This window comes from Phyllobates terribilis, unplaced genomic scaffold (genome assembly GCF_046119375.1).
Source record: "Phyllobates terribilis strain yellow unplaced genomic scaffold, ASM4611937v1 Scaffold_1__5_contigs__length_1240528914, whole genome shotgun sequence".
Lineage (NCBI taxonomy): Eukaryota > Metazoa > Chordata > Amphibia > Anura > Dendrobatidae > Phyllobates > Phyllobates terribilis.
In genome coordinates this window covers 736,711,843-736,738,483 of record NW_027362761.1, presented here as the reverse complement: position 1 = coordinate 736,738,483, position 26,641 = coordinate 736,711,843, and the positions used below count along the sequence as shown (strand labels likewise).

The window sequence follows — 26,641 nt, the reverse complement described above, 5'->3', positions numbered from 1 at the left end:
GGGGAAGACCCCTAGAAGCATCTCTGAATCCCAGGTCACTTCTGTGAATAATGTTGTCAGAATATTATGCCCCTTTTACAGACTGACAATAAAACATACAAAAACTAAGCTAAAATGGATTTTCCTGGAAAAAATGTTAAGAAACATTTTTTTCCAGGGAAATGACTTGTATATAAGGCAGAATAAATAACCAAAAACAAAAATTCTCTTCCACACCTTGGGCTATGTTCACACGTAGTGTTTTTGATGCGTTTTTGCACTTTTGCATTGCTTTCAACGGTGAAAAATACATTCATCAATAAATGTAATTTTAACATTTTACTACCTTATCTGGCCATGTGATGTGTGAGACATGATTAGACACATCCTGTTTCATTTTTTGAACAAAGGAGTCTGAAAGTCACAAAGCCTATTTTTACAGGGCCATCAGGTGGCCCTAACTATTGTTAGAGGGCCAGCAGTCGGCCCTCACTATTGTTAGAGGGCCATCAGCCGGCTATGCTTTGCATAGCAGTATATTGCTAATGCAATATAACGTATCCATGTGAGGTGGTCAAATTTTCTTTTTTGTATATATATTCTGTAAAGTTTGAAATTTAGATTTTCAGCAGGCGCCCTCACAATTTATAGAATGCCAGCATGCGGCCACCACTATTCTTAGAGGGCCAGCAGGCGTCTTGGGGACAGATGAGACCAAGATAAAGCTTTTTGGTAAAGCACATCATTCAACTGTTTACTGTAAATGAAATGAGGCCTACAAATAAAAGAACACAGTACTTACAGTCAAATATGGTGGAGGTTCTTCTGGACATCTGTCAAGTCAGAAGTCTTCCGCATGATTGTGGAGCCTACTGAAACAGACTAAGGGATCTTTTTAAACATTTAGGAAGCCTTTGCAGGTGTTTTTTGTTAATGACTCAAATTTACTGAGATAATGACTTTTGTGTTTTCATTGGCTGTAAGACATAATCATCAACATTAACAGAAATAAACACTTGAAATAGATCACTCTGTTTGTAATTACTCTATATAATATATGAGTTTCACTTTTTAAATTGCGGAACTGGAATAAATTAACTTTTTGATGATAATCTAATTTTGTGAGATGCACCTGTAGATCCGATGATGCTATGTGGCCATCCAATCACTGTAATGCCACAACCAACATGGCTACGGCATTACAGTGACTGTCAGGCAATCCCTGCATGTTAATTGGCTGCTTAATATGCGCCAAACATGCGGGGCGGGGAATCAAGCTCGCGCCCGAACATTCAAAAAATACTCGCCGAGTAATGAGAATCTCGAGCACTATGATGCTCGGGTGAGTCACGAGTAGTGACGAGCATGTTCGCTCATCACTATTCTTCACCCATTCAAATGAATGGGGAAAACACACACAAATGCATGCATATAATATGCCACAAATACATCAAAACGGCGTAAAAAATTGAGTATTTTATGCAGTGTTTTTTCCACTGCAAATATTCGTGTTTATGTAGAAAAAAATGTAAAACAAACACAAAAAAACAAACATATTTTTGCCTGATGTAGAATAATGCTCTACATATTCCAGCACAAGAGCAAACTATTGGAGGTCTTTGATATGAAGCTTTAGCTAAATTCAAACTTTTCAGCTCTCTATAGGCTAAAATGCTTCAACACATTTCTTGTACTTCTAAAAAAAAATACTGTGCAAACAAAGTCTGATTCAGAAGATTCAGGCATTATACTATGCTTATTCACTTTTGTTGAGGGCCAATATATCATGTTACAATTTTTTTTTAAATTGAATTGCAATTTTTAACTTCAAATTGGTGCACCGCTGAGATATATATTCAGTAGGATGTGTTTTTAGAGACCTTATACAAAGTCTAACGAGATTGGTAAGCTTGCATGCGGTAGATATTTGGCACTGTTGCCCTGAAAAATCTGCAATAACTTTGGCCATCATGTGGATTTTACCACAAAGTTTACCACATACAAAAACAAAAAATGAGACTGCACTGCCTCATGAGTTGGAGAAAAAGAAGTAAAAATAAAGCCCTATAAAATGTAATCTATATTCCTTTACTTTAAAACAAAACAACATTTTACAAGAGGACAAAAATATATAATAGGGGTATGGAAGAGACCGCACGGACCTCTAGGGTGCTAATTTTAGCCCTCTTTCATCTCTAATCTGTCTCTCCCTACCTGACCGCAAGTGTTGGCACTCTAATCCTAATCCACGTAATGGCACCCACACTCATTGTAGTCTGGCCCTCATATAGTCCCTACCTACAAAGAATGGAGACATCTGTCATTTTTATCGTAGGTACACTTCAACTGTGAAAGACAGATTCTAAAAAAAAAAACAGAAAATCACATTGGATGACTTTTAAATAATTAAATTGCATTTTACTGCATAAAATAAGTATTTTATCACCTACCAACCAGTAAGAAATCTGGCTCTCACAGACCTGTTAGTTTTTCTTTATGAAACCATCCTACTCTGCACTCATTACCTGTATTAATTACACCTGTTTGAACTCGTTACCTGTATAAAAGACACCTGTCCAAACACTCAAACAATCACACTCCAACCTCTCTTCCATGGCCAAGACCAAAGGGCTATCTTCAGACACCAGGGACAAAATTGTAGATCTGCAGAAGGCTGGGATGGGCTACAGGACAATAGGCAAGCAGCTTGGTGAGAGGACGACAACTGTTAGCACAATTATTGGAAAATGGAAGGAACACGGGATGACTGTCGGTCTTCCTTGGTCTGGGGCTCCGTGCACGATCTCGCCTCGTGGGGTAAGGATGATTCTGAGAAATGTCAGGAATCTGCCCAGAACTACACGGGAGGACCTGGTCAATGACCTGAGGATAGCTGGGACCACAGTCTCAAACATTACTGTTAGTTACACACTACGCACTATATACAGTAAATAAAAAGATTATTTATTACACCGTCATGGATTAAAATCCTGCAGGGCATTTAAGGTCCCGCTGCTCACACCAGCACATGTCCAGGCCCATTTGAAGTTTGCCAATGACCATCTGGATGATCCAGAGGAGGTATGGGAGAAGGTCACGTGGTCAGATGAGACCAAAAATAGAACTTTTTGGTATCAACTCCACTCGCCGTGTTTGGAGGATGCGTACAACCCCAAGAACACCTTCCCAACTATGAAGCATGGTGAGGGAAATATCATACTTTGGGGGTGCTTTTCGGCAAAGGGGACAGGACAACTGCACCGTATTGAAGAGAGCATGGATGGGGTAATGTTTCACGAGATTTGGTCCAACAACCTCCTTCCCTCAGTAAGAGCATTTAAAATGGTTCATGGCTGGGTCTTCCAGTATGACAATGACCCGAAACACACAGCCAGGGCAACTAAGGTGTGATTCAGTAAAAAGCATTTCAAGGTCCTGGAGTGGCCAAGCCAGTCTCCAGATTTGAACCCAAAAGAAAATCCTTTGAGGGAGCTGAAACTTAATGTTGCTCAGCGACAGCCCGAAACTTGAAAGATCTGGAGAAGATCTGTATGGAGGAGTGGGCCAAAATCCCTAATGCTTTGTGTGCAAATATTAAGTTCTGTTTTTCTAATATATCAAATAGTTATTTCATGCAATAAAATGCAAATTAATTATGTAAAAATCATACAATACGATTTTCTGGATTCTTTTTAAGATTCTGTCTTTCACAGTTGAAATGTACCTACAATAAAAATTACAGACCTCTCCATTCTTTGTAGCTGGGAAAACTTGTAAAATCGGCAGTGTATCAAATACTTATTTTCCCCTCTGTATACAGGTGCATCTCACTAAATTAGAATATCATCAAAAAGTTAATTTATTTCAGTTCTTCAATACAAAAAGTGGAACTCATATATTATATAGAGTCATTACAGAGTGATCTATTTCAAGTGTTTATTTCTGTTAACGGTGATGATTATGGCTTACAGCCAATGAAAACACAAAAGTCATTATCTCAGTAAATTAGAAAACTTTATAACAACAGCTTGAAAAATTATTTTAAAATCCGAAATGTTGGCCTACTGAAATGTATGTTCAGTAAAGTATGTTCAGTAAATGCACTCAATAGTTGGTCGGGGCTCCTTTTGCATCAATTACTGCATCAATGCGGCGTGGCATGGAGGCGATCAGCCTGTGGCACTGCTGAGGTGTTATGGAAGCCCAGGTTGCTTTGATAGCAGCCTTCAGCTTGTCTGCATTGTTGGGTCTGGTGTCTCTCATCTTCCTCTTGACAATACCCCATAGATTCTCTATGAGGTTAAGGTCAGCTGAGTTTGCTGGACAATCAAGCACAGTGATACTGTTGTTCTTAAGCCAGGTATTGGTACTTTTGGCAGTGTGGACAGGTGCCAAGTCCTGCTGGAGAATGAAATTTCCATCTCCAAAAAGCTTGTCGGCAGAGGGAAGCATGAAGTGCTCTAAAATTCCTGGTAGACGGCTGCGCTGACTTTGGTCTTGATAAAACACAGTGAACCAACACCACCAGATGACATGGCTCCCCAAACCATGACTGATTGTGGAAACTTCACACTAGACCTCAAGCAGCTTGGATTCTGCGCCTCTCCACTGACCTGTCACATGACTCAATGACGTCACCGCAGGTCCTTCACACCACCGCGAGCCGCCCAAGACACCGGACGCAGCGGAGAAAACACCAGGAGGACATCGGAAAGTAAGTATAATCTTTATTTTTTACCATTCTTATTCTTTTTTTTTTTTTAACTAACTTGGTCACACTACTATAAATCCATGCCGGTTGCATGGATTTATATAATGTGAACAAGTTGTCAAGCACCTTTCCAAGTGATGCTAAAATCGCTTGGAAAAGCGCTTGATAACAAGCATGCAGAAATGCATGCAAAAACGCTTGACAAACGCTTCTACCTGGCGGGAAAAACGCATTTTAAAACCGCATGCATTTTTCCTGCCAGGGAGAAGCGGAAAAAATATGCAGCATTTCTGCATTGTGGGCACATAGCCTTTAGGGTATGTGCCCATGATGCAGATTTTAAGCAGAAATTTCCTGAGCGTTTTTTCCTCTCCCTGGCAGAAAAAAACGCATGCAGATTTTACATGCGTTTTTTCTGCCAAGGAGAAGCGTTTTTTAAGCGTTTTTATATGCGTTTTTTCAAGCGCTTTTCCAAGCGATTTTGAGTATCACTTGGAAAAGGGCTTGACAAGTTGGTCACACAATATAAATCCATGCAACTTGCATGATTTATATTGGGTGACCGAGATTTCTGCTTAAAATACTACACCTATAGTAAAAAAAAAAGAATTATAAAGTAAAAAATAAAAAGAAATATTCATACACACCTCTCCGGCAGTCCCCGGTCTGCTCCAGGCGGTGTCCTCTTTCCTCGGCGGCCTGCGGTGTTCTGCCAGGACTTGCAGTGATGTCATTTAGTTAGCTGATGGTCACAGCGGTCGCGTGACCATCAGCTGACTAAATGTCGTCACTGCAGGTCCTGCCGCCGTGAGCAGACCAGGGGCCGCCGGAGAGGTGTGTATGAATATATATATATTTTTTACTTTGTAATTCTTTTTTAACGTGCAGGTACCATGGTACCCGGGTTGGAGGAGAGTCTCCTCTTCTCCAGACCCGGGTACCATCCACGCATTGAACCGCATAACATCCTCATGTATACATGCGGATGTTATGCGGTTCAATGCAAGTCACTGGCGGCGATTTCGCAGCAAAATCACACAATAAATGGTTGTGCTGCGGATTTTTCCACAATGATAATCTGCAGCACATGCGAATTATCATTGGGAAACATGGCAGACATCTTAACAAGCGATCTTAATGCGTTTCCGCGGCGAAAATACCACCGCGGAAACACATTAAATCCGCATCGTGGGCACACAGCCTCAGGAAGCCTTTGCAGGTGTTTTTTATTCCAATTTACAGAGATAATGACTTTTGTGTTTTCATTGGCTGTAAGCCATAATCATCAACATTAAGGCTATGTGCCCACGTTGCATTTATGAAGCAGAAAATTTCTGCTTCATTTCTGCAAGTCCTCTCCCGGAAAAACGCATGCGGAATTCCGCACGCGTTTATCGCGCATTTTTCGCGCGTTTATCACGCGTTTTCCACATGCGGAATTGCCTTGCGTTTTTTATGCATTGGACAAAGGCAATTCTGCTTGCGGAAATGCAAAATTAAATGACATGCTGCGGATTTTTGAACGCAGCATAAACGCTGCGGAAAAATCCGCAGCATGTGCATAGAACTTGCGGAATCCCATTGGGGACCATGGGGTGCGGGTTACCAAGCGTTTTACAAGCGTTTCCGCTGCGGAAATTCCGCATCAAAAACGCTTGAAAAACGCTACGTGGGCACACAGCCTAAAGGAAATAAACACTTGAAATAGATCACTCTGTTTGTAATGACTCTATATAATATATGAGTTTCACTTTTTGTATTGAAGAACTGAAATAAATTAACTTTTTGATGATATTCTAATTTAGTGAGATGCACCTGTGCACATACAGTACAGGCCAAAAGTTTGGACACACCTTCTCATTTAAAGATTTTTCTGTATTTTCATGACTATGAAAATTGTACATTCACACTGAAGGCATCAAAACTATGAATTAACACATGTGGAATTATATACTTAACAAAAAAGTGTGAAACAACTGAAAATATGTCTTATATTCTAGGTTCTTCAAAGTAGCCACCTTTTGCTTTGATGACTGCTTTGCCCACTCTTGGCATTCTCTTGATGAACTTCAAGAGGTAGTCACCGGAAATGGTCTTACAACAATCTTGAAGGAGTTCCCAAATATGCTTAGCACTTGTTGCCCATTTTGCCTTCACTCTGCGGTCCAGCTCACCCCAAACCATCTCGATTGGGTTCAGGTCTGGTGACTGTGGAGGCCAGGTCATCTGGCGTAGCATCCCATCACTCTTCCTCTTGGTCAAATAGCCCTTACACAGCCTGGAGGTGTGCTTGGGGTCATTGTCCTCTTGAAAAATAAATGATGGTCCAACTAAACGCAAACCGGATGGAATAGCATGCCGCTGCAAGATGCTGTGGTAGGCATGCTGGTTCAGTATGCCTTCAATTTTGAATAAATCCCCAACAGTGTCACCAGCAAAGCACCCCCACACCATCACACCTCCTCCTCCATGCTTCACGGTGGGAACCAGGCATGTAGAGTCCATCCGTTCACCTTTTCTGCATCGCACAAAGACACGGTGGTTGGAACCAAAGATCTCAAATTTGGACTCATCAGACCAAAGCACAGATTTCCACTGGTCTAATGTCCATTCCTTGTGTTCTTTAGCCCAAACAAGTCTCTTCTGCTTGTTGCCTGTCCTTAGCAGTGGTTTCCTAGCAGGTATTTTACCATGAAGGCCTGCTGCACAAAGTCTCCTCTTAACAGTTGTTGTAGAGATGTGTCTGCTGCTAGAACTCTGTGTGGCATTGACCTGGTCTCTAATCTGAGCTGCTGTTAACCTGTGATTTCTGAGGCTGGTGACTCGGATAGACTTATCCTCAGAAGCAGAGGTGACTCTTGGTCTTCCTTTCCTGGGGCGGTCCTCATGTGAGCCAGTTTCTTTGAAGCGCTTGATGGTTTTTGCAACTGCACTTGGGGGCACATTCAAAGTTTGCCCAATTTTTCGCACTGACTGACCTTCATTTCTTAAAGTAATGATGGCCACTCGTTCTTTACTTAGCTGCTTACAAAAATCTTTAAATGAGGTGTGTCCAAACTTTTGATCTGTACTGTATATATATATATATATATATATATACTCTCTATATATATACTGTGGTGTGAAAAGGTGTCTTCCCCCTTCCTTATTTCTTATTCTTTTGCATGTTTGTCACACTTATTTCAGATCACAAAACAAATGTAAATATTAGAGAAAGATAACAAGGATAAGCACTCCTCATATCCAAAATATATACATAACAATATAATTTTATTGATACAAAAAATGAACACACATAGAGTCAATAAAATCACGTAAAAACACCAAACCCTGTCCTTACTTTGCAAGATGCCTGTCCAGATGCATAGGTAGATATATTTTTATTGCTGTTGCATTTGACTAATATGACTGTCAGAACCAGTCAATTACAAGCTACCCTCATATTTTATAACAATCCCTAGGAAAAGATATAATATAAATATACGTTACCAATATAAATTGAATAATGCATCCATCCCAAACCCTACATCAGGACAAACTCACATACCAGTTGGTAACCAGGTATGTATGATAGTATGTGAACACCAGCTCCTTGCGTCCCTGGAGAGGAGTAGGGAAAAAGTAAAGAGGGGTAGTGGGAAGGGCGTTTGTCCAAGAAGAGCTGAGATCAGCAGAGTATGAGAAACAAACTCATCCTAGACCATATGACCCATCAGTTAGGTAACATACCCAAGTGGTTATGGGCATAAAGAAAATGAAGCCCGTTTGGTGTGAAAGCCTTAAAGGGAATCTGTCACCACTTAGGAGATATCAGACCTCTACTATGGGCATACAGGGTATAGTAAAGTAAATCTATACATACCTGTATGGCCCATAGTAGAGGTTTGATTGCAGAGAAAGCACTTTAATCAATTGTATTTTGTACAAGCTTGGCGTCCGGGGGAAGCCAAGCAATCCTCGCCTATATGCTTATTATTCCCCCAAAGCTTTGCCTATATGCTTAATTATCATATTACCCCCCTCCCCTGCACGTCACAGGGCCCTGTGACAAGCCCTGTGACGTGTCCTGTGCTCCCTGACTTCCCGGGCATGCGCATAGAGCGCGCTTTGCTTCATCCCGGCCCCGTCTGCCTGTGTACTGCGGCGCAGGTTTCTATTGCGCAGGCACCAGGGAGTTACAAGAATTTTGCAAATATGAGTGGGCCAAAATTCCTCCAGAGTGTTGTAATTGCCAGTTACTGCAAATGCTTGATTGCTGTTGTTGCTGCTAAGGTGTAGCCCAACCAGTTATTAGGTTTAAAGGCCAATTACTTTTTCACACAGGGTCCTGAAGGTTTGGATTTCTTTTTCCCTTAATAATTAAGACCTTCATTTAAAAACTGCAGTTTGTGTTTACTTGTGTTATCTTTGTCTAATATTTACATTTGTTTTGTGATCAGAAACATTTAAGTGTGACAACCATGCAAAAGAATAAGAAATCAGGAAGGAGGCAAACACTTTTTCACACCACTGTATATATATATATATATATATATATATATATATATATATATATATATATGCACAATTTGTTTGAAGCAAAAAATATATATACATACATATACGGTATATTCAAACAAGAATAGGGTGTTTCACGTAGTGACAAGGGACTGTGGGCACCTACCTGGTCCCTCAAACTAGGGGCACCCTAGGCTATCCCTGTCCCTGGATTACTGCTGATGGTGAAGACACTGGGGTTTCGTACCTTGCTATGCTCCTATCTTATCCCTTATCTGTTCTCTCCCCCACCCAGAGAGGTGTGAGACCGAAGTGTATTGGAAAAAAAAGAAATCTACAATTCTACAACCCTAACTATGGCATACAATGCCATCCACAACCTGTCTCCTCCATAAATCTGTGACCTAGTCTCCTGGAACTTATCTGCACGCCACCTTTGATCCTCACCAGATCTCCTTCTCTACTTCCCTGTTATCTCCTCTTTTTCACATGTAAAGTGCTATGGAATAAATGGCGCTATAATAATTATTATAGCGCCATTTATTCCACAGCATTTACATGTGAAAAAATAAATAATAATAATGGGTAGATTTGCTTTCTAAATATTTCAGAAATGACATACACAGCTACTGATGACCACGATATTATATAAATCCAGACATTTTAACTAGTCATGTTATTATTACTTTGCAAAATAACTACATGCTTTAAGAAACCAACCTATTCAGGTGTGAGAACACACAAACCTTTCCCAGACCTTTGAAAAGTTATATAATATTATTTTCTCTACATTGAGCTAGTGCTAAAACCTATAGAAGTGTCCAACTTTTGATACACATAAACCCTTTCCTCCAAAAATGCACAGAGGACAATTGTCATGTCTTTACAATTGTAAACTTTAGGAAAACTCAGGCCAGGTCAGTACTCTGTGACCGCTCGACAGGAGGCTTGCAAGTCGCCTTCCGAATCTTCTTTCGATTAGCTGGGCTGGTGCGACGCCGTGTGTGTGTCAATAATAACGCGACGCCAGCCTGGCTAATCAAAAGAAGAGAGGTAAGAAGACTCGCAGGCCTCCATTTGAGCTGTCACAGATTACTGACCTGGTTGATGGATTAGAGTCCTGTGAATCGATTCTCTAATCTCTAAGATTAATAAAAAATGTCAGATGGAATTTTATATCTCTAATAATTCTAGAATTATGTCCTGGTCACTTGTTCTTGTGGCTTATGGTGGCGCTTAGCTGTGTCCTCTCCTCTCAGACATTGTATAATCACAACTCCTGGCAGTTGCCTGGAGATTCACTAGTTAGAGACACATTTTCTCTCCTGAAAAGTGTCAAGTCACTGCTGTAATTCCCTTCAGCAGAGAGAGCTTTGAACCCAGGTCACATCATAATCAGGAGAGGACAGAGGATTGCCAGTCCCACCACTCAGACACTGAGTCACTTAGCTTTTGTTTTCACCATTTGCTTTTATCCTTTTACACTTTTTTCTACCTTCCAGAATAACTTGGTGGGTGGATAGATACTAAAGCCTCACAAGACTTCTTGTAGAAACTGCTCTGTCCATGACTGATGGGTGAGTAGCTTTTTAGCAGGTAACTGATATTGTTATTATTTCAGGCATAAGCTCTGTGTTACATAAAGAATGACAACTATGCATGTGATCTGCAAATCTGTTCTGAGTGCTTTGCAGGTATAAAGGGGTTAATGAGGAACTCCTCTTGTGCATTGCAATGATTCACTGCTAGGTGCCTGGTGTGGATGACAGTGCAGTAATTCTAGCACTGTGTGTACACTTCCTAAGCAGCAGAGATATCAGAAGAGAACTAGATCCAGAACTCTGAACCTGCCCCATAGAGTCACAAGATGCATTAGTATTGATATGACAGGGTTACACTTATAAGCCAGGCCTGGCTTATAAGTGTCAACCTTTTAATGGTTGACACAAATCATCAGCCACATTTTCTTATTGTTGTACTATTTGTGAGATTTCTCCTATTCGGCTTTCATTACTACAGAGATTAACTGGATATGGCTATGTGAAGATCTTTGATTCCTTGAATGAGTTTATACTGTGACTTGATCTTCAGAAGAGCAGACAAAACTTAAACTTGCTGAGGACAATGGAAGTAAAAGGCAAAGGAAAAATGATCTCTGAAGTGTGGACCCGCAATACAAGGTATATTATTTCCTATTATTGTATCCTTCATTTCCTGCTCCCACTCACAATCTGATTTCGATATCTGACAGTCACGCTCATACATGTCTTTAAAGAGTGGGAAGGAAATAGAAACAATGTGCGGCTGTTGCTTCTGGTCAGATTTGCACCCATAACACCAGCACTTCATGGAAATTTGCTAACCACATAGCTGCTGTATTTCGGTTTTTTTCTCAGCGTTTATTCCTTCCAGGTCTGTGGTTTAGGCATTTTTAAAGTACTGTCAGGGCTTTTTCACACATCAGATTTTCTGGTACGTGTGCTATCTGCTATATTTAGGGATAGATTATGGACCCTCTACGATCAATGTGCCTTTTCATATGTTATTTTTTTTGTGGACCGAAAGCAAAAAAAGGAGACATATGCTACTTCGATACCAGGCAACTCAATGGAGCTGTGAAAATAAAATGGATAGCAACAAGGATTATAAAAACTGACACGTGGACAAAAAATATGTCCAGCACACTGAAAAAAATACAGACCATTGTTCACGTATGTTTTGCAATGAAGTAGAGGCAATAAGCAGTTGTACATTCATAATCTTTTTTTGCAGAATTTTACTTATCGTAAATGCCACTGTATTATCTTCTAAAATGTCCCTAAGTTCATGTCTCAATGGTGATAGATTATTTTTTTGCTCTGAAAAGTATCTAAACCTATCAGCACCTATTGCTGCGTGATGCTATTAATGCTAATATAGTTGATGATTTTGTTTTCGTGGATAGCTGTAAAAAATATTGTGCTTTGATTTCTTCGGTGGTGATTTGAAATGTTGGGAAGAATGAGACTGCTAAATCCAGCTATTTTTTGTACATGATAAATATATAAATATACATAGTATATACAGTCTGAACATATAACATGCCATTTGCAGGAAGTGCATGAGAGAGACTGTCAGAAATCTTGGAATTTAGTCATTCTTTAGGCTATTAGTAGGATTTTGGCGTTTTATTTGAATGCCATATATTATACAGATAAACATTTTGTCCTACAAAAGTGACATTTCTGTATTACAGGTCAGAACAGACACAACACATGTGCCTGTTTTAGAAGAGTTGTCATAAATTGTGGTGCAACATTCATAAAAATATGTTGCGACATAAAAAGTTTCTTCACTGCATCATGAAAACAGTATTTGAAAGCCAAATCTATGAATAATATTGATGACTTTAAGAGAGCTGTCCAGAGCTTTCACATTGATGACTTATCCGTAAATTGGTGGGTGTCCACACCCCTCGCCCCCATTGATCAATCTGCTCCAGCAGCAGCCAGATGTAGCCAATGTATGGAGTAGAACACTACAGTTCCATCCAGTGTTCAGTCGCTGTGGTTCTATCCATTTCATGGTTTTGTCACAATGTACTGTAATAATAGTTATTTCTGTTTTCAATTACACCTACATGCAAATAGGGAAATAAACATATACTGTAGTACACCATACATCTTTTTTAACTTATGTCACTGACAGACTTACTGTATGCACATATATGTTGCTAATATCTGAGGTATATGATTAGAGGACTGTTTCAAGACATCCCACTAAATTTAACTTGGGGTGGACCTGTCCTAAAAAGTATACAATGTAAGATAACTTCAAATATTGGAGACATTTCCCTGTTTCCACTGTAGCATTGTGTATTGCTGCATTGCAGCTGGTTCATTTTTAGTTGCTGGGTCAGTAACAGACAAAAAATATGTAAGTTTTAAATATTTGTTCAAATTTCTGTTGTATAATTAACAATTAATGTGTGTGGAAACAGGAGTTAAAGAAGTGACCTGACCATTCTTCAGGCATTCTATTTTATTTATAAACAGAAAAAAAACATGACAGCAGCAAGAAACGTACGGGAAGGTGCTAAAAAATGCACATTAGGAGTAGAGATGAGCGTTGTTCTACTCGAACTGTTCGCCAATCTCAAATTCGAGCTGTTTTGGGCGGTGTTCGAGCCGTTCGGCGAACACGAACGATTTGAGAAAAATTCGGCTGTTCGAGGTTATGTTCGATAACTGTTCGTGCACCAAAATCATAACTGGATTTTTTCTCAGTAATGATGAAAATTAATGTTAATACGCAGTTTGAGTGTACAGTGGGGTGGGGGGAGGGGCAGGGGATGGATCTCTGCAGGAACAATGAAGATCTCCATTTGTTTTTTCTCTTTCCCGCATTTGCAGTGGGGAGGTGCAATCTGTCAGCCTATCAGCAGCGCACACACGGAGCGAAGTGCTTTTTTTCACACAAGCAAGGGCATGTGTCATTGGCAGTGTATGTCACATGTCCTTGCCCTATAAGACCAAGCCATTTTCCCCGTCGCCACCATTTTCTCACTGCTGCAGCTGCGTGTTAGACGGCACCGCTGTTGCTGTGTGCGCTATACCTTGTTAATTTCAAGCCAATTTTCGCACAAATCTACAGATAGCTTGGGAGTAGGGAATAGTTGTGATTGCAGTCTTAAGGACTAGGTTACAGCATTTCCTACGACTTTTATCAGGCAGGTCTGTGCTCTTAAATAGATAGGTTGTGGGAGTAAAGACTAATTGTAATTGGAGTCCTTTTCAGGACTAGGTTACATCAGTTCCTATCAGTTTTTGCTAGGCAGGTCTGTGCCAGTGCTGTGCAAGTTTTTTTCACAGCATTTGGCTGAATCTAGCAAAGCTAATCCTTTTTGGCCTATTGCAGAGTGTGTTAGTCAGTGGAGTAGCCTATCTGTGTTGCAAGATATACCACCTGTGTATAGAATACCAATTTTTTTACTGCACCCAGTGAAGTAAAATCTTTTGGGCATAGCATCATTCTATTAGTCCATCTATACTGACCTCCATCAGGTTGCAAATTGAATATAATTTTTTTCTGCATCTAGCTCTGAAAAAATATTGGGCTTCTAGCTGTGTGTGGGACTTGTTCTATTAATCCATCTATACAGACCTCCATCAGGTTGCAAACTGAATATATTTTTTTCTGCATCTACCTCTGAAAAAATATTGGGCTTCTAGCTGTGTGTGGGACTTGTTGTATTAGTCCATCTATACTGACCTCCATCAGGTTGCAAACTGAATATATTTTTTTCTGCATCTACCTCTGAAAAAATATTGGGCTTCTAGCTGTGTGTGGGACTTGTTGTATTAGTCCATCTATACAGACCTCCATCAGGTTGCAAACTGAATATATTTTTTTCTGCATCTACCTCTGAAAAAATATTGGGCTTCTAGCTGTGTGTGGGACTTGTTGTATTAGTCCATCTATACTGACCTCCATCAGGTTGCAAACTGAATATATTTTTTTCTGCATCTACCTCTGAAAAAATATTGGGCTTCTAGCTGTGTGTGGGACTTGTTCTATTAATCCATCTATACAGACCTCCATCAGGTTGCAAACTGAATATATTTTTTTCTGCATCTACCTCTGAAAAAATATTGGGCTTCTAGCTGTGTGTGGGACTTGTTGTATTAGTCCATCTATACTGACCTCCATCAGGTTGCAAACTGAATATATTTTTTTCTGCATCTACCTCTGAAAAAATATTGGGCTTTTAGCTGTGTGTGGGACTTGTTCTATTAATCCATCTATACAGACCTCCATCAGGTTGCAAACTGAATATATTTTTTTCTGCATCTACCTCTGAAAAAATATTGGGCTTCTAGCTGTGTGTGGGACTTGTTGTATTAGTCCATCTATACTGACCTCCATCAGGTTGCAAACTGAATATATTTTTTTCTGCATCTACCTCTGAAAAAATATTGGGCTTCTAGCTGTGTGTGGGACTTGTTCTATTAATCCATCTATACAGACCTCCATCAGGTTGCAAACTGAATATATTTTTTTCTGCATCTACCTCTGAAAAAATATTGGGCTTCTAGCTGTGTGTGGGACTTGTTCTATTAATCCATCTATACAGACCTCCATCAGGTTGCAAACTGAATATATTTTTTTCTGCATCTACCTCTGAAAAAATATTGGGCTTCTAGCTGTGTGTGGGACTTGTTGTATTAGTCCATCTATACTGACCTCCATCAGGTTGCAAACTGAATATATTTTTTTCTGCATCTACCTCTGAAAAAATATTGGGCTTCTAGCTGTGTGTGGGACTTGTTGTATTAGTCCATCTATACTGACCTCCATCAGGTTGCAAACTGAATATATTTTTTTCTGCATCTACCTCTGAAAAAATATTGGGCTTCTAGCTGTGTGTGGGACTTGTTCTATTAATCCATCTATACAGACCTCCATCAGATTGCAAACTGAATATATTTTTTTCTGCATCTACCTCTGAAAAAATATTTGGCCTTCTAGCAGTGTGTGGGACTTTCTCTATTAGTCCATCTATACTGACCTCCATCAGGTTGCAAATTAAAAATAATTTTTATCTGCATCTAGCTCTGAAAAAATATTTGGCCTTCTAGCAGTGTGTGGGACTTTCTCTATTAGTCCATCTATACTGACCTCCATCAGGTTGCAAATTAAAAATAATTTTTATCTGCATCTAGCTCTGAAAAAATATTTGGCCTTCTAGCAGTGTGTGGGACTTTCTCTATTAGTCCATCTATACTGACCTCCATCAGGTTGCAAATTGAATATAATTTTTTTCTGCATCTAACCCAGCCAATAGTTTTGGCCTAATACCACAGTTTGGCCACTCAGCTCTGCTCGGTTCCCATCCATTGTTTTTTTGTGCAAACAACTCCAGAGTTGTTAATTAGTTAACCACCAAAATGAGTGGAAAAAGGCCTGCTGCTGGTGGAAAGGGGAATAGGCGTGTTGGGAAGGGGATAAAAGGTTGTGTCCGTGGGGTAGGTGTTAAAGCAACAGTAACATCTGCAGAAGAAAGACCATCTTCCAGCCAAACTAAAATGTCTGCTTCTTTTAGCGGACAATGTGATAAGATCCCTTTCTTACGGCCATGCCAATCGCTACAAATTCCAGATGAGGCACAAAAACAGCAGGTGCTTCAACGGATATCAAGTGCTCCTTTAAGTGGGCTCTCCTCCACATCAACTTCAACATCACAAATACTCCAGTCCTCAAAGGTGTCACCCCAATCGCACTTGCTTCCTCACAGCTCCCAAATCTCCAGCTGCCCGTCTGAGTATGAGGTAGAACAGATGGTTGAGTCTGCAGAGCTGTTTACTCATACTATAGCCTGGGAATCAGAGGTCGACTCCAGCGCTTCTGTGAATCCAGACGAGGAAATGATCTGCACTGATGCCCAGAATCTTTTTGAGTCGGATCCAGGACCAGACGCAGAAGGTTCTGACCATAATGTAGACCCTCATTCCCAAACTGTAACTCCTGTTGGTGGAGACAATGAGGAAGACGATGATAAGACTCAAATACCTGATTGGAGCGACAACTTTAGTTTTTTGTCAGGGCAGGAACAGGTTGGCTCTGAGGACGACGGGTGTGATAACGCACAGGGTGATGATGATGAGGTTGGAGATCCCACTTACTGTCAACCCACAGTCAGCCAAGAGATGAGGTCAGCAGAGGAGGTGGAGGAAGATGCTAGTGACGACGAGGTCAGGTTGCGCCTTCCTGGACAGAGACGTAGTACTGGAAGCACGTCAACAACTGCATCCTCAAACACAACTCTGCCTCTCACCACAAGTCGTGGTGGCTCTTCAGGTCGCATGGGTGCTAAGCCTTGCATAGCCTGGGCATTTTTTCAGATCGATAAAGATGACCCAACTCGTGTTATCTATAACATTTGTCAGCAAAAGCTAAGTAGAGGCCAAAAAATACATAGTTTGAGTACTTCATGCATGAACCGGCACATGGACATGAAGCATAAGTTGCAGTGGGAAGCTCAGTGTGCTACAATGCGGCCTAGCCGGCCGGGCCAACCACCGTCTGCCATGTCTTGTGCATCCGCGGCCTCTTCATCCTCTGTGACTGGGGGGACAGCAGTCACACCTGTTTTGGGGCGCAGACCTGCCACCTCTTTACCCGCAACAGCCAGCGTGATTGGCAGGTCATCATTTTCTTTGGAGGTGGTAACACCAGCTGGTGTTGAGCGCTGTCCGACATCGATAGCACCACCTTTGGATCAAGGCAACCTAACATGTCCGCCTGCATCTTCCTCACAGACCGGCAGTTTGCCGGGGACACCCTTATCAACCCCGTCTAAGCACAATAGCCAGCCCTCGGTCCCTCAGATGTGGACAAGTAAAAGACCATTTCCTCCTAGCCATGAGAAAGCTAAGAGGTTGAATTTCACCATCTGCAAGTTCTTGGCTACAGAAATGCTGCCTTTCCGCCTGGTGGACACAGAGGATTTTCGAGACCTTATGTCCGTCGCAGTGCCCCAGTACCAGATGCCCAGTCGGCACTACTTCTCAAAGAAAGGTGTGCCTGCGCTCCACCAGCATGTCGCACACAACATCACCGCTTCTTTGAGAAACTCTGTGTGTGACAGGGTGCATTTCACCACAGACACTTGGACGAGTAGGCATGGACAGGGGCGTTACATGTCGCTGACTGGGCACTGGGTAACTATGGTGACAGCAGGACAAGGGGCTGCTGTCCAAGTCTTGCCGTCCCCACGAGTTGTGCGTCAATCCTCTTTATGTCAAAGTTCCTCCACTGCTTCTGCCTCCTCAACCTCCTCTCGGTCTTCCACATGCACCCAAAGCCTGTCTGGTCATGCCACAAGCTTTCTAACTGCGCAGAAGGGATCCTGCACACCTCCTTACTATGCTGGCAGTAGGGCTCAACGTCATCAGGCGGTTTTTACATTGAAATGTCTGGGAAATGTGAGTCACACAGCTGAGGAGTTGTGGTCAGCTCTGGAGAACCAATTTCATGAATGGTTGTCTCCACTGGACCTGAAACCAGGGAAGGCCGTGTGCGACAATGCTGCAAACCTGGGTGCGGCCCTTCGCCGGGGCAATGTCACACACGTGCCTTGTATGGCTCACGTGTTGAACCTGGTTGTCCAGCAATTTTTAGCCCACTATCCCAGACTAGATGGCCTTCTGCAGAGGGCACGGTCGCTGTGTGCTCACTTTCGCCGTTCGCATCCCGCAGCTCAGCGACTTACATCTCTACAGAAGTCGTTGGGCCTGCCACTTCACCGGCTAAAATGCGATGTGCCTACCCGGTGGAATTCAACTCTGCACATGTTTCAGCGACTGTGGCAGCACCGACAAGCCCTGGTGCAATACGTTCTGACGTATAGCCTGGGCCAACGAGATCCAGAGGTGGGGCAAATCACGCTGGAGGAGTGGTCTCAGATCAGGGACCTATGCACCCTTCTGCACAGTTTTGAAATGGCGACGAAGATGTTTAGTGCTGACGATGCCATTATCAGCATGACTATTCCGGTGATTTACATGCTGGAGCACATGTTAAACAGAATTCGGAGTCAGGTGGTGGCACAAGAGGAGGTGGAGGAAGTAGAGGAGGAGGAGTTGTATGCGGAAGGGCTAACATCTGCAAGGTCCAGACGGTCGGCAGCACCAAGGCGGCAGGCATGTGAGGGTGGGGGAGATGGTTTTACCAGGGCGCATGGTAGCAGCCAAACTAGTGAGGAAGGTGCAGGAGCCCAGGAAGAAGTGGAGGACGAACTGATGGAAGACTCATCAGATGAGGGAGACCTTGATCACATTTCTGTTGTGCGAGGTTGGGGGGAGAGGACAGAGGAAGGAAGCATGATTGTTACCTCGCCACCAACACAACAGGGACTTGGTGCTCCTGGATGCGCAACACACATGAGTGCCTTCTTGCTGCACTACCTGCAACATGACCCTCGAATTGTGAGAATTAGAAATAATCCTGACTACTGGGTTGCCACACTGTTAGATCCCCGGTACAAAAGTAAATTTGCAGAAATTATTCCTGCCATAGAAAGGGATGCACGCATGCAGGAGTATCAGCAGAGACTGTTGCAGAATCTTACATGTGCTTTTCCACAAAATACCAGTGGTGCACGTAGTGAATCTCACAGTTCCAACTTGCCAACCGTGGGACCGTCAAGTGTTCAGCACTCAAACCGTAACAGAACCACAGTATCTGCTGGTAACATCAATTTTGCGGAATCATTTCACCACTTTTTTAGCCCATCCTTTGCAAGGCCACAGGAGACAAGAAGTCTGACACATAGTCAACGCCTAGAGACGATGGTACAGGAGTATCTCCAAGTAAACATTGAAGCCACGACTGTGTCACTGGACCCTTGCTCTTTTTGGGCTTCCAATCTGGATAAATGGCCGGAGCTAGCCACTTACGCCTTGGAGATCTTGTCATGCCCCGCAGCCAGCGTTCTGTCTGAACGTGTGTTCAGCGCTGCTGGTGGTGTGCTGACAGATAAGCGCACGCGGCTCTCCACTGATAATGTAGACAGACTCACGTTCATAAAGATGAACAAATCATGGATCCGAAACGACTTTTCTACCCCTGTGTCATCCTGGGGAGAGTAAAAGCTTGATGATTGGTTAAAATCACCCTACCAACCGTTTTAAGCTTTCAAATTACTAATCATGTTTATCTGTATCTTGGCTGGAAAATAATTTGGGCTTTGTAGCAGTGTGCAGCACTGATTCTATTAGGCCATCTATAATAAGCTCCACCAGATTTAAAATTACTAATCATGTTTATCTGTATCTTGACTGGAAAATAATTTGGGCTTTGTAGCAGTGTGCAGCACTGATCCTATTAGGTCATCTATACTAAAGCTTCACCAGATTTAAAATTAATAATAATTTTTAGCTGCATCTAGCCCGGAAAATAATTTTGGGGCTCCGAGATGCGCAAGACACATAAGTGCCTTCTTGCTGCACTACCTGCAGCATGACCCTCATATTGTCAGAATTCGAAGTAATCATGACTACTGGGTTGCCACACTCTTAGATCCCCCAAACTTTTCGATCAACCTTTTCATTTTAATAAAGACCAAAAAAATGGTCATTTTTGAAATTATAAGCATTAGCAGGTTGTTAGAAACTGAAATCAAACAGTTTTCAACTCAAAACTTTATTCTAGGTGATGTTACATTTTCACATAGGACCCCTTGTTCGAAAGGAGCTTCTGAACTCTCTCGTCCATTGAATTTGTCAGGTTTTGGATGGTTTCTGCTTCAATTGTTTTGCATGAGGACAGAATACCCTCCCAGAGCTGTTGCTTAGATGTGAACTGCCTCCCGCCATCATAGACACTCCTTTTAATGATGCTCCAAAGGTTCTGAATGGGGTAGAGGTCAGGGGAGCATGGGGGTCACACCATAAGTTTGTCCCCTTTTATGCCCATATCAGCCAGAGATGCAGATGTTTTATGTGCAGCATGAGATGGTGCATTATCATGCAGAAAAATGATCTTGCTGTGAAATACACGGTTCTTCTTCTTGAACCATGGCAGGAAGTGCTGTTTGAGAAAATCCACATACATTATGGAGTTCATCTTTAGCGCCTTCAGGGATCCTAAAGGGGCCGACAATCTCTCTCCCCATGATTCCAGCCCAAAACATTACTCCACCTCCTCCTTGTTGGCGCTGTAGCCGTGTTTGCGTGGGGTGTCCATGAACCAGCCATCCTCCACTCCATCCATCTGGACCATCGAGCGCTGCACGGCACTCATCCGTGAACAAAACAGTTTTGAAATCAGTCTTCATGTAATGTTTGGCCCACTGGAGCCGTTTCTGCTTGTGTGAAGTGGATAGAGGAGGTCGACAGGATGGCGTATGCACAGCTGCAAACCTCTGAAGGACCCTGCATCTTGTTGTTCGGGGGACGTTGGAGGCACAAGCAGCTTCAAAAACTTGTCTGCTGCTATGACAAGGCTTTTTTGCCGCTGCTCTTTCAACCTGACGTAATTGCCTGTAGGAAAGAGTCCTCAATTTGCCCTTATCAGCACGCACGCGTGTGTACTGTGAATCAGCTACATACTTCTTGATTGCCAAGATACTTCATCCTGATCATCGCACAATGTTGATTGTAGTCATGCCTTGACCTAAACACTCCACAATTTGTTGCTTCTCAGCAGCCGACACATCCTTTTTCTTTCCCATTTTGGCAGAAAATGTAGGCTGCTTAATAATGTGAGACAGCCTTCTTAAGTAGTCTTGCCTTTCATTGGACACACCTGCCAAACTAATTAGCACAGGTGTCTGCAATTGCTTACAGTGATATAAAGAGCCCTGACACACATCACCATCAATGAGTTTAACTGACAAACAAACAAATTCTTCCCTTATCACTCCTAAACACTTTTTGCATAATAATTTGGAACACAGTGTACATGTGCTTTTCCACAAAACACCAGTGGTTCACGTAGTGAATCTTACAGTTCTAACTTGCCAACCGTGGTCTGTATGGAGTTGTTCAATAAAGGGCCCAAAATTAAGATAACATAGATGGGAGAGGTCTCTATGAATAGGAATTCCTAAATATTTGATACCCTGTGAGGGCCAGGCAAAGGGAAAGTTGGACTGGATGGAATCCTATATGGATTTGGGGAGGGAGACATCGAGGGCCTCAGACTTCGCTGCATTGATTTTAAAATTTGACCATGTAACAAAGTGATCTATTTCAGCCATAACAGCAGGGATGGATATATGTGATTGAGTGATATATACTAGGACATCATCAGCAAATAGAGAGCACTTGTACTCGGTGCCTCCCACCTCAATCCACCTAATATTGGGGTTATGGCGAATTGATGAGAGCAGGTGCTCCGTCACTAGGATGTATAAGAGAGGGGACAGAGAACATCCCTGCCTTGTCCCATTGGTGATTGTGAAAGGTGATGAAAATGTTCTGACGCGCCCCCTGGGCCTTGGGACACCCGGAGCCGGACCCTTTTTGGTGGATGCTGGTGGTTGTAGTCTCCGTGGCGGCAACCCGGTTCCATGGCTCAGGGCGGTCAAACCAGTGGCGGAACTATTTATGTGGTTTTGATGTTTAAATGTCCGACTACGCCACCCGTGGATTGCGGTCAGAGTGAACCGCCGCTCCAGGGCAGACCGCTGAGGCTGGTGTTGTGGGTGCAGCAGAGCGTAGCATAACTCCCCACGGGAGGAGTATAGCCTCAGGGCAGTGTATGCGGAGGATGGGGGTGATGGTGCAGGGCAGCAGCAGTAATGACACGGAGTCAGTGATGCAGTCCAGGGCCTTTACTCACAGTTCTTATTATCCAGACCACGTCTGCAGGTAACGGCTGCCCACGTCGTACTGTGCTCACCAGGTGAGGGGCTCAGACAACTCCCAGATAACTTTGGAGTGCTTCACAGGACCCCCTTTGTGTGTCCTTTGTCTGGCCTTTCTTACCAACCCTTCTGTCCGGCTGCCTCGGGCCTCCTCTTGGTAAACTTGGCGCCAGTTTCCCTGACCCTATGTGGTGCCTTCCTAGCGGGTGTAGCGAGGGGCTGCGCCACATAAAATGTCACAGCCTCCTGTTTCTAGCTGAGGGTCGTTTCCTGCCTCCACTAGTTTCGGGGACCGGTCTCCCCCTTTGGCCTGACCCCTCCACGCAGGTGGATTCGGGCGTGCGGTGGTGACTCTCCCGTCCGCACCCCTGAGATCCCTTCGTTCCTCGTTCCTGGAGCCTTCTCTGCTCCTCTTCCTTCCTTCTCCCTCTTCCAGGCCTGGGCCTCTGTTACTAGGCCCGCCTCCGGAGCAGAGCTCATGCAGAGCCCCTGCTCCCTGCCACTTCTGCTCAGACTTCTCTGCACTGAACTAAGATGGTGCCCACCTTTTATACTCCCTTCTCAATGCACCCAGGAACTGCTTCCTCCCTGCTCCTGCACTACAGGGTTCCCCTTCCTCAGTGTTCCCTCCCCCCACTCCAGCCAGGGACAGGGACTGTCGTGCCCATCTCAGGGGCATATTGGTCGCCCTGCCCCACGGCAATGTGGTGTAATGCATGCAGGTGTCGGGTCCTGATCCACACTACATCCTTACCTGAGAGTGAGATATCACACCTCTGGGTGAGGTGCAATACCTCTGTAGCAACCGAGCCCTCAGGGTGCTACAGTTCCATTTATCTTCAGCCTCGGTGACGTATTGCGATACAGGGCCGTGATTTTGGCTATAAAAGGGTCCCCTAGACCCCTACCCCAAGCTTTTTAAGAGAATCATATATGGCGTGCCAGGAGACTCTATGGAATGCTTTCTCAGCATCCAACGAGAGTATCTAATTACAAATTTTTAACTGCATCTAGCCCAGGAAATACTTTGTGCCTAGTAGCAGGGTCTGCTAGTCAGCGGATTATCCCGGCTGTTAAGCAAGCTACACCACCTGTAGTTTGGACACTTCATTTTTTCAAAGGAAATGCTTCGGGACCACGGGATACTCAGTGAAGAGCATCAGGAGGCACCCCAAGGCATAGGGGCTCGGACTGGCAGTAGGATGCCTTGCGGTGGACAGCCGAGCTCGATCCTTATAAAAGCTTTTTAACTGCAGCAGCTTTAGTGGACGCTACTGGAGCTGGAATTACGCGGCTGCTGGCATGAGACTTGCCCTCCAATAGATCCTTGTAAATGGATTTAAAGTGTATTTATTCAAATTAGAGAGACAATTTAAATTAAAAAGCTTAGAGCTGCCTCCACCACAGGGGGGCTCGCTCAACCCACCAGCGGACAGGCACCAGTATTGGGAGAGGGGGGCTGGCCGTCAGGGTTCACCGCGGCTCTGGCACAAACCCGGCGACACGGAGGTGGCACGGGCAGGAGCGGACTGAACGTGTCGGCTTCTCACTTTTTGGATTTTAGAAGGGCATGACATGCCTATATCTGTGTCTCCCCCTCCTTTTACTCCTCCACCTCTTTTCTTTTCGCATGACTATATGTACTTGTCACTTTTCCATGTGTTAGTTGTGTCTTCTGAGCAGTTTGTCAGCTTTTGGACACCTTTGAAGGTGTTTTCTATGTGTTTCTATGTGTTTTTGTTTGCCTGCCATTGGTTTTAACGGTGTTCGAAGGTGTTCGACGAACAGTTCGACGAACAGTTCGGCGAACACACGGGTGTTCGACGAACCGAACCGAACTCGAACACTACGGGGGTGGCTCAACACTAATTAGGAAAAACACCCCATGCATTTTTCTGAGGTGTCTTCTGCTTGAAAAACTCAGTGGGTTTGTCAGAATTTAAAAGGCATCATGTGCAAATACCCTGGTGAATCAAGGTCAGAATTTTAATCCAGAAGAAGTTGTAAATATAAAGGATAGTTAATACTTTTTGTTAAAGAATCCCTCCCATCAAAATTTTTATCTTTTTAATATATTGCAATCATCATATTATATACAGTTGTGCTCAAAAGTTTACATACCCCGGCAGAATTTTTCCTTTCTTGGCCTTGTTTCAGAGAATATGAATGATAACAAAAAACCTTTTTCTCCACTCATGGTTATTAGTTGGGTGAAGCCATTTATTGTTAAACTACTGCATTTTCTCTTTTTAAATCTTAATGACAACCAAAAACATCCAAATGACCCTGATCAAAAGTTCACATACCCCAGTTCTTAACACCGTGTATTGCCCCCTCTAACATCAATGACAGCTTGAAGTCTTTTGTGGTAGTTGTGGATGAGGTTCTTTAATTTCTCAGATGGTAAAGCTGTGCATTCTTCTTGGCAAAAAGCCTCCAGTTCCTGTAAATTCCTGGGCTGTCTAGCATGAACTGCGCGCTTGAGATCTCCCCAGAGTGGCTCAATGATATTGAGGTCAGGAGATTGAGATGGCCACTCCAGATCCTTCACTTTGTTCTGCTGTAGCCAATGAAAAGTCAACTTGGCCTTGTGTTTTGGATCGTTGTCATGTTGGAACGTCCATGTACGTCCCATGCGCAGCTTCCGGACTGATGAATGCAAATTTGCCTCCAGTATTTCCTGATAACGTGCTGCATTCATCTTTCCTTCAACTTTTACCAAGTTTCCTGTGCCTTTGTAGCTCATACATCCCCAAAACATCAGCGACCTCTGTGCTTTACTGTAGGAATGTTGTTCCTTTCATCATAGGCAATGTTGACCTCTCTCCAAATGTAACGTTTATGGTTGTGGCCAGAAAGTTCAGTTTTGGTCTCATCACTCCAAATTATCTTGTTCCAGAAGTTTTGAGGCTTGTCTCTGTGCTGTTTGGCGTATTGAAGGCGAGATACTTTGTGGCATTTGCGCAGTATTGGCTTTATTCTGGCAACTCGATGCAGCCCATTTTTCTTCAAGTGCCTCCTTATTGTGCATATTGAAACAGCCACACCGCTAGTTTTCAGAGAGTCCTAAATTTCAGCTGATGTTATTTGTGGGTTTTTCTTTGCATCCCGAACAATTTTCCTGGCAGTTGTGGCCGAAATTTTTGTTGGTATACCTGACTGTGGTTTGGTTTTTACAGAGCCCCTGACTTTCCATTTGTTAATCACAGTTTGAACGCTGCTGACTGGCATTATCAATTCCTTGGATATTTTTTTGTATTCCTTTCCTGTGTTATACAGTTCAACTACCGTTTCCCGTAGATCCCTTGACAATTATTTTGCTTTCCCCATGACAATCCAGAAACGTCAGTGGCTGGATGAAAATGCAAGAGTCTGTCTGGATCCCAGAAACTCACACAGATTTTATGCGCACACACTGATTACAAGCAAACAGGTCACAGGTGAGGATGTTACCTTTAGTAGCCATTCAAACCCATTTGTGTCAAATTCTGTGCATGTTATCAGACCAAAATCACCAGGGTATGTGAACTTTTGATCAGGGTCATTTGGATATTTTTGGTTGTCATTAAGATTTAAAAAGAGAAAACACAGTAGTTTGACAATAAATGGCTTCACCCAACCAATAACCATGAGTGGAGAAAAGGTTTTTTTTGTTATTATTGATATTCTCTGAAACAAGGCCAAGAAAGCAAAAATTCTGCCGGGGTATGTAAACTTTTGAGCACAACTGTATCTCTGTGTACTTACAATTGCTCATTGTGCCTTTTTACCCAGCTAATTCTTCTCTTTTCCATTAGGTCTATGACATCACATGATTAGAAACTGACTAGCTCAGGGGTGGAGAAGTTTTTTTCTGCCAAGTGGCCGTTTGGATATTTAAACCATCCTTCGGGGGTCATAATAATTGTGCCCTAACTCCGCCCACAAAGTAAGTCTTGATGCTGGTACTGGTGTCAGGATGTAATCTTTCATTGCACGCACTTCAGCGCTCAGTAGTGAACGCTGCGTGTGCAATGCATGCTCACAGAACAAGAAGAAATTAAAAGGCCGGTGGCCATCAAAGCACAGCTTAGGGCCCAAGCACTGTGGTCCTTAGGAATCTGCTT

The 26,641-nt window shown here is 42.9% G+C and overlaps 1 protein-coding gene across 3 annotated transcripts in view; it reads left to right on the top strand.

Moving 5' to 3' along the window:
* LOC141275451 (kelch-like ECH-associated protein 1A) overlaps positions 1 to 26,641 on the top strand; it is a 59,418-nt gene that overhangs the window by 7,991 nt on the left and 24,786 nt on the right. Inside the window, exons 1-3 of one of the 3 annotated variants that reach the window (XM_073686388.1) lie at positions 10,511 to 10,764; positions 11,207 to 11,367; positions 26,333 to 26,463. The gene's annotated coding sequence lies outside the window, so the exon portion shown is untranslated. Of the gene's footprint in view, positions 1 to 10,509; positions 10,765 to 11,206; positions 11,368 to 26,332; positions 26,464 to 26,641 lie in introns of those variants that run through there. The other 2 variants (XM_073686387.1, XM_073686386.1) reach the window with 2 other exon arrangements.